The following is a 7,426-nucleotide window of genomic DNA, read 5'->3' as shown; positions in this document are numbered from 1 at the left end:
TGTGCGCTGCCGTGTATGAAGCGATATTTTAGCGTTGCATGAGCCACGCACTCAAAACTCCGGAAAATAGCGTACGTAACGAAGAATGCTATTTTTAGTGTACGCAGTCTCTTTGCGTATGTCTGCGTACGGTGTACTAAAGCTGTCTGGTGGTAGAGTGCTCATTTTATGCGTAAGGGCTTTGTGTATTCGGCCTCTTATTATAAGATGCTAGCTCAAACTGCAACAGCGCTTTGTAGTTTTAATGATGCAGAGGAAAAAAATAAGAGAGGTATAATGTGATACTCCAGGCCATGGACTTTCCGGTGTTAATTTCTCTGAAAAATCGGCAGATGTTTTTCGCCGCACTTATTCCTTATTAGGGAATCGGTGTTTCCCAGCTAGTTGCACGGTGCAAACGCGAACAGAGGTGAGTATTGTCAAAAAATTCTTGAAAGTTTACAAAATCAAAGATAGAAGCAAGGAGCGCCAATTTGCTCACCTGAATGGTACACGCACTATATGCACAGTTGGTGGTAGTAAAGTAGGCTTGTTGACCTTGTTGACTTGATTGTGTTAGCAAGCTTGTGTTGACAGCACCCGTCTTCGAAAATGTTCGCTCAATTTTAGTAATTCAGATGTTAAAGACGGTCGAGACAATGCGGGTTAGCCGCACGCATATAGTTTCCAAAACAGCGGAGGGCGATGATGACAGCACGAACCCCTCATGGCGGCAAATTATATGTTCTCCGGCTTAACCTTCTTCAGTCTGCATTCGTCCCGCACTACGAGTCTGTAGGTGCATTTGTAAAGCGCGAATTTCTCTGGCAGCTCCTTTTTCCGCAAAGGGTGAACAATTTGTACGTCAATCTAGGGGTCACCTAAGACCTGCAGCAACTTTTCTGAGAACCTTGTAGAATGCTGTAAGAATGCTGCTGGCTACATTCTTAAGTCCTTATCTGCCATATTCACTAGACTGTCCACACTTCAGTGGCTTTCTGCTGATTGATTATTCCACTTTTTTAGCGGGGTTGCGAAAGTTGCACATCTCGTATAAGAGGTTCCTCTCCGACTGAACCGGCTTCACGACCTCGAGCAACGAGGCAGATATTTCGTGTAAGAAAGCCATCCTCAGAAGTTATTGCGAATCATAGAAGTGCTTGGAGCTTTTGGCTCCTCACTATGACGGAGTCAGTGTCCTAGAGAGAACTCAGAATTGGGCGCTAATCCTTGGCAATATCGGCAACAGTTTGATAGAAAACCATGAAGGAGAGTTCACTGCGGAGAGGCTGTTTAGTTTAGAACTCAATAAATAATACAGAACATTGAATTTACGCCGCAGTTGCTACAGTCCTTTGTGAGATTCGCGATCAAGTAACGCTCCGCTAAGAAGGCTAATTCTTTTGCCCATGAGCAAAACCGAATCCGGCGCGCGCGCGCGCGCGTGTGTGTGTGTGTGTGTGTGTGTGTGTGTGTGTGTGTGTGTGTGTGTGTGTGTGTGTGTGTGTGTGTGTGTGTGTGTGTGTGTGTGTGTGTGTGTGTGTGTGTGTGTGTGCGCGTGCGCGTGCGTGTGTGTGTGTGTGTGCGCGTGTGTGTGTGTGTGTGTGTGTGTGTGTGTGTGTGTGTGTGTGTGTGTGTGTGTGTGTGTGTGTGTGTGTGTGTGTGTGTGTGTGTGTTATTTTTCTCTTTTGTACTTCAAACCAAGGTAACCCTAAAACCCATGGACATGCCCCAATGCCGTGTGTTTCCATCGTAATTCCTGAGAAGAGCATTCCTACTAAAACACATCTATTCATATCTGTGTACAGTTACTTCATTCTCTCTTTTTTTTTTCTTCCCCCCTTCCATTCGCTCGCTCCTCTTATCGGCGCAGCAAGGCGCATTCGATCCACCGGAAGAGGCGCTCATTCTTTAACGGCAGCTATAACTCAGATCGCCACGTCTCCTGCGGAGGAGTGCGAAACGGAAGACAACTCTGAGCTCAGCTAAAAGTTCGAAAAAACTCCTCCGGGATGAGATCTGGTCACGGGGCGGGAAATAAACTGTCGCCACTTCCTTCCGCGAGAACTCGGGAGCCTGCACCCGTCCTTTTTTGTTCAGAGACCAGCGCGGAGTGTGTGTGTACAAGAGCTTCCAGAAAGTAGCGAGCGTGCGGAGGCGCCGACAAACCAACACCCGCCAGGCAAGAAGACGAATGACGGCGCGAAGAATGGACTCCGAAAAAAAGAAAAGGCAGAAAAAAAATTACTTTTTCCGGGAGGCACTTTCGGGATTGCTTTGTTGCGCGCCTTTTTTCCCCATCTCTCGTCCCTTACAACCCGTCTTGTTCCCTTCCGAACCCAACTCCGTCCTTTCCCTCTTCTTTACTCTCATTCCTTTTTCATTTTGTGTGCCTCCTCTTCCATCACCGCACCTTCGTCCTTCCAGCCAGCTTCTCTATGATCTTACCTCTTCCACAATAGATGGATTGTCCGTAACAGTGTTTTGTCACGAGGCGTCAAGCGTAGTCTAGACAGAGCATGCCGGTGTAGGAAACGATTAGTAAATTATACAAAAGTTCAGACTTTCGCCTTGCAGTACAGTGGCCGCGCTTACATGAATGCGACAGAAGTCAACTCCAGTCCGCCTTTTGAATAAAAGAGCACGTTTTGAGAAGGAAAGGCGCGACTCATCTACTTTCTTCCTCAACATTTTTGCACTTACCCTCAAAAACTGAACTCGAGTCGACTTCTTACCCGCCGCGGTGGCTCAGTGGTTATGGCGCTCGGCTACTGATCCGGAGTTCCCGGGTTCGAACCCGACCGCGGCGGCTGCGTTTTGATGGAGGCAAAACGCTAAGGCGCTCCAGGTGGTCGAAATTATTCCGGAGCCCTCCACTACGGCCCCTCTTTCTTCCTTTCTTCGTTCACTCCCTCCTTTATCCCTTCTCTTACGGCGCAGTTCAGGTGTCCAACGATATATGACAGATACTGCGCCATTTCCTTTCCCCAAAAACCAATTATTATTACTAGTCGACTTCTTCACTCATGTAAACCCGACCGCGGCGGCTGTGTTTTTATGGAGGCAAAACGCTAAGGCGCCCGTGTGCTGTGCGATGTCAGTGCACGTTAAGATCCCCATGTGGTCGAAATTATTCCGGAGCCCTCCACTACGGCACCTCTTTCTTCCTTTATTCTTTCTATCCCTCCTTTATCCCTTCCCTTACGGCGCGGTTCAGGTGTCCAACGATACATGAGACAGATACTGCGCTATTTCCTTTCCCCCAAAACCAATTATTATTATTATTAATAATAGCCGACTTCTGTCGAATTCATGTCAACGCGGCTAGTGGCCATCACTGCAAGGTGAGCACAATGAAGAAACGTAGATAACCAAGCGCGTAGGTTCTACCGGATACAAGCTTAACTGACCTGCACTGCATGCGCACATGGGGACGCCACCCGACTATGCACCCCTGGTGTCGAGAGGGGGGGGGGGGGGGGGACACCAGGAGTGCATTGTTCGCATCGGAGCAGGTGTTTCTGCAAGAAGGTGTACAGGGATAGTCAGGTCCAAAGCAGGTGTCTAGTGTACATCACACACACAGAAGCGGGACAGATGTGGCAATACCAGCTCCCAGGGATATCCGAATCAAAGCCATATATCCTGACACCTTTGAGTACTCGCGAGGGATGTCAATGGCAAGTCCTTATTTTAGATGCCCTGACACATTATCCGGTGGACATCCCGTTTGGGTGATATTCGGACAGTAACGAGATATGCATATTGTTTCTGCAGAGATGTCCTGACACGTTATCCAGTGGATAATCCGTTCAGGTAATATTACAGAAATTTTCTTGAATCACGTATCATTACGTTATCATAATCTTCGCTACAAAGATGCAGACTGGACTCATGTTTCTTTTTTCCAACAGACGATATCTGCAACGTGGTCTGCTATTTTCATTTCTTGTTTGTCATCACAGATTCATAACTGAATGAAATAACATTGTTCAACGTGCAGGAGCTACTGGCTCCGAAAGGAGGCTCTTAGATTTCGAGTATAAGCTCCAGGAAATTCTTCGTTCTGTGTATGTATGCTGAATATATGTCGGCGTTGCGTGACTTCTGGTTTGTAGCGCTTCTATAGCTTAATATGTTTCGGATATGCTTGTTTATAGCGTGTGATGGTATGCAGCTTCTACCTGTAAAAATGTCACCACTGGGCGAAGCAATTACTACACCATTGTAACCATTTCTTCCATTGTAACACCATTGTAACCATTTCGTCTAAATCGCAGAAAATACAAATCAGGCTTTCCGAATATTTTTCGCGTGGCCCGAGCAAGATTTTTCTCTTGGATCCATAATGATCCGCAGGGAAATTTTCCGGGAATTTACCGGAAATTTACCAACAGCCCCATGCGCGCCGCACCTTATATTCTTCCCCCAGCACGCATGTCACCCTGCAACAGTCATCAGCTACATGTTGCCCGTCCGCTCTCACACACTGTCACTTTTTCCAATTCATTTTTTCCCCGAACAGCTGCAGGCTGAAACGGCCTTCCAAGCGATATTCCTGTAATCATCTGCTCATCGAAGTTCATTTAAATTGTTAAAAAATACGTACTATCATAACAATGTAACCCAATACTTCCCACCTCTTATGTAATACCCCTTTCCTGGGGGCTTTAAGGTAATAAAATGAAATGTCCTTGTTAAGGCCAATGAAAATCTTAAGGGACTTCCTACGGAGTCCAACATGCAACAAATTTCTACACACCTCCCATAGATACAGAAAGTGCGGGCAAAAGGATATGTGAGGGATGTCCGCGGGAGTTCATCCACACCTCCTAGGGGTATGCTCATGTCCCTTCAAGATTTCGAATGGACATCCAGTGGTCACTGGGAAGGTGCAGGAGTCGCTGAAGGGGGCACGGAACTATGCCGGCCACCATTAAGTTGCAGGTGAGGCCGACAGTGAGACGGAACCTTCGAAGCAAAACCTCTTCCAGGAGCTCAAGGCCGCCAGGGAGGTCGGTACCATGCGGTGGGAGAAGGGCTCGCGTGGCGCGCCGAGGGTTTTCTTTTTCTATGACGAGTCTTGTCACCGGAGAGGTGGGGGCCGATTGAAGGGGACGAGGATGAGCTGGGTTATGGCTTGTTCCGTACGTCCTCCAAGGCTTGTGTGGGGTGTGCATTTCGACGTGTCCATTGTACACGTACTGTGACGGAGAATTTGTCTGGATTAAAGTTCTGAATTTCCTGTGCCAGGAAGTCGAAGTTCAGGAAGCGCCGCTGACTGCGAATGCCGCCCGAGTTCACGGCTCCTGAAGACAGAAGGTGCGTACAGGCGGTGCATAACGTGCTCCGAACGACTGACACCTTCGCCTGTGTCGACGGTCTGGCGGGGGAGCAAGCGTTGAGCACGTAGCTATTTCTCTCAACACGTCAGGACAAGTGACAGTCGTAGCCACATGATCTTCGTTCACACTTGCGTCGACATAAATACGTATCGCACGCTGAAGTGTGTAGAAGACATCAACATTACCACGAGGAGGAAACCGTTTTTTAAAAGAGGCGAGACCTGGCTTTCAGCGAAAAGATAATTTCCGATACTATTTTTTTACACAAAGCCAGGTAAAACGTTTTGTTCTCGAACAGTTACTTCGAGCACCTTATCAAATTCGCGAAAACATAATTCTGCATGACACCGAGTGCTTTACTAACAAGCTAGGCTTCTAAAATACGCGCGGCAATGTTTCGCCTTTTTTTTTCTTATTATTATTAGCCGCGGTAAGGGTACCGCACAGTGACTTTGGCATTCGGCTGCTGATACCAAAGGCGCAGGATCGAATCCAGCTGCGGCGGCCAAATTTATATGGACGCGAAATGCAAAAAAAAAAAACACCCGTCTGCTTTGCGATGTCAGCGCACGTTAAAAGAGCCCCCATACATCCGGAGCCTTCCGCTGTGGTGTCCCTCATAGTCCATATGTCGCTTCGAGACGTTGAACCCCCACAACTTGCATTTTTAGTACGCTTGCCCTAAGGCTTTCACTGACGAAAAAAAAAAAACACCGATGTCTGTTTGTCTGAAGCCGCCTAAAGACTGCATAAATAAAGTAAATACGCCGCGATTGGACTTCCAATCCGTGGCGGCGCGAAGAGACGATCAGCTTTGCTGGCCACTGCACGAGAGCACTACATATGGTATTGTTTCACAGCGAACTTTGATGAAAGATTTCCTTCTAGATCCCTATGGAATTCGATTTTTGGCAGTCGAGAATGATGATGGTGTGCTGTATGATATGTCAATTTGCTATTGGGTTTACATAACATGTGGAAAACCCGAGTGGCTGTTCGACGTGATGACGTTCATGTCAGAGATATTCGTCAGTATTTTGGCGATTCTGTTCGTGAAATAGAAGAGGTTTTGAAAACTCGCCCATGTGCTCCTGCGGGGATAAGTGCACTGAAGAAAGTAACAAACTTGAATCATTTATAGTGTGAACAGTTGGCTGTAAACCGGATCACCTTTCCGATTCGTTCAGTTTGTATTTTGTTTTGTGAAACAATGGCAATAAAGAAAAAACTATGCTATCGCCACAACCGATCACTCCTCGTGTTTAACTGCCACTCTGTAGCGATGTGCACTACATGTCGTCTCCTTCATCAACTACCATCCGTACGCATTGGATTCACAAGCAAATGAAAGGCGAGCGGGCGGCCAGCTTGCTATCGCCGATTATTTAAGTTTCAGGGTCGTAACACCACACCACACGTTTTTTTTTTTTCAGCGCTCCCCAGAGACGGACACAAGTCACATTCCTTTTCTCCAAGTTTATTCCATCTTTCGGTACTTTTTCACGTAGCCACAGCAAACTGGATTCAAAAATATGGCGCTGTGCATCTCACTCCAAAGCCTTTAGGATACAATCTCCCGAACATCGGTGAAGCTTGAGCACAGAGGAAAATACACGTCAGAGGATGTTTCAGCTAACTAAACAAACAAGCTTTGAAAAAAAAAAACTCAGACTAGCACGAGATTTACTTTGTCACATTCTTTGAAAATGACCACTGATGGTGCGTGGAAAGATTTTTTTTTAACAGGTTAGTACTCTTCAAGTAGAACAGCAGGCAAACGGACTTTAAGCGGTGCAATTTCCCAAAAGTGCACAGCACTGCAGACTGCGGCTGCCATGGCAGCAATAAGGGTGCGCCGCCTGACGCACGGTACTCAAAGCAGGCAGTCCAGCGGCGGACATCTTGATTCCCGTGCCCATTGTTGCAAACAAATCGTGCTCTGAACAAATGCCGACTCTAAGACAACATGATGCTTCTCACATACCTCCAGCAGTTTAAAGGTGAACGAATTTTAAGAAAAGGTGCCTCTCGCAACTGGCGACAGCAATTAAGCTATGACAAATACAGTACACAGCTGAACCATCCTGTGTATTCAAACTCCT

The sequence above is a fragment of the Amblyomma americanum genome, chromosome 5, assembly GCF_052857255.1.
Source record: "Amblyomma americanum isolate KBUSLIRL-KWMA chromosome 5, ASM5285725v1, whole genome shotgun sequence".
NCBI classification, from domain to species: Eukaryota; Metazoa; Arthropoda; class Arachnida; order Ixodida; family Ixodidae; genus Amblyomma; species Amblyomma americanum.
This window is presented reverse-complemented; position numbering follows the sequence as displayed.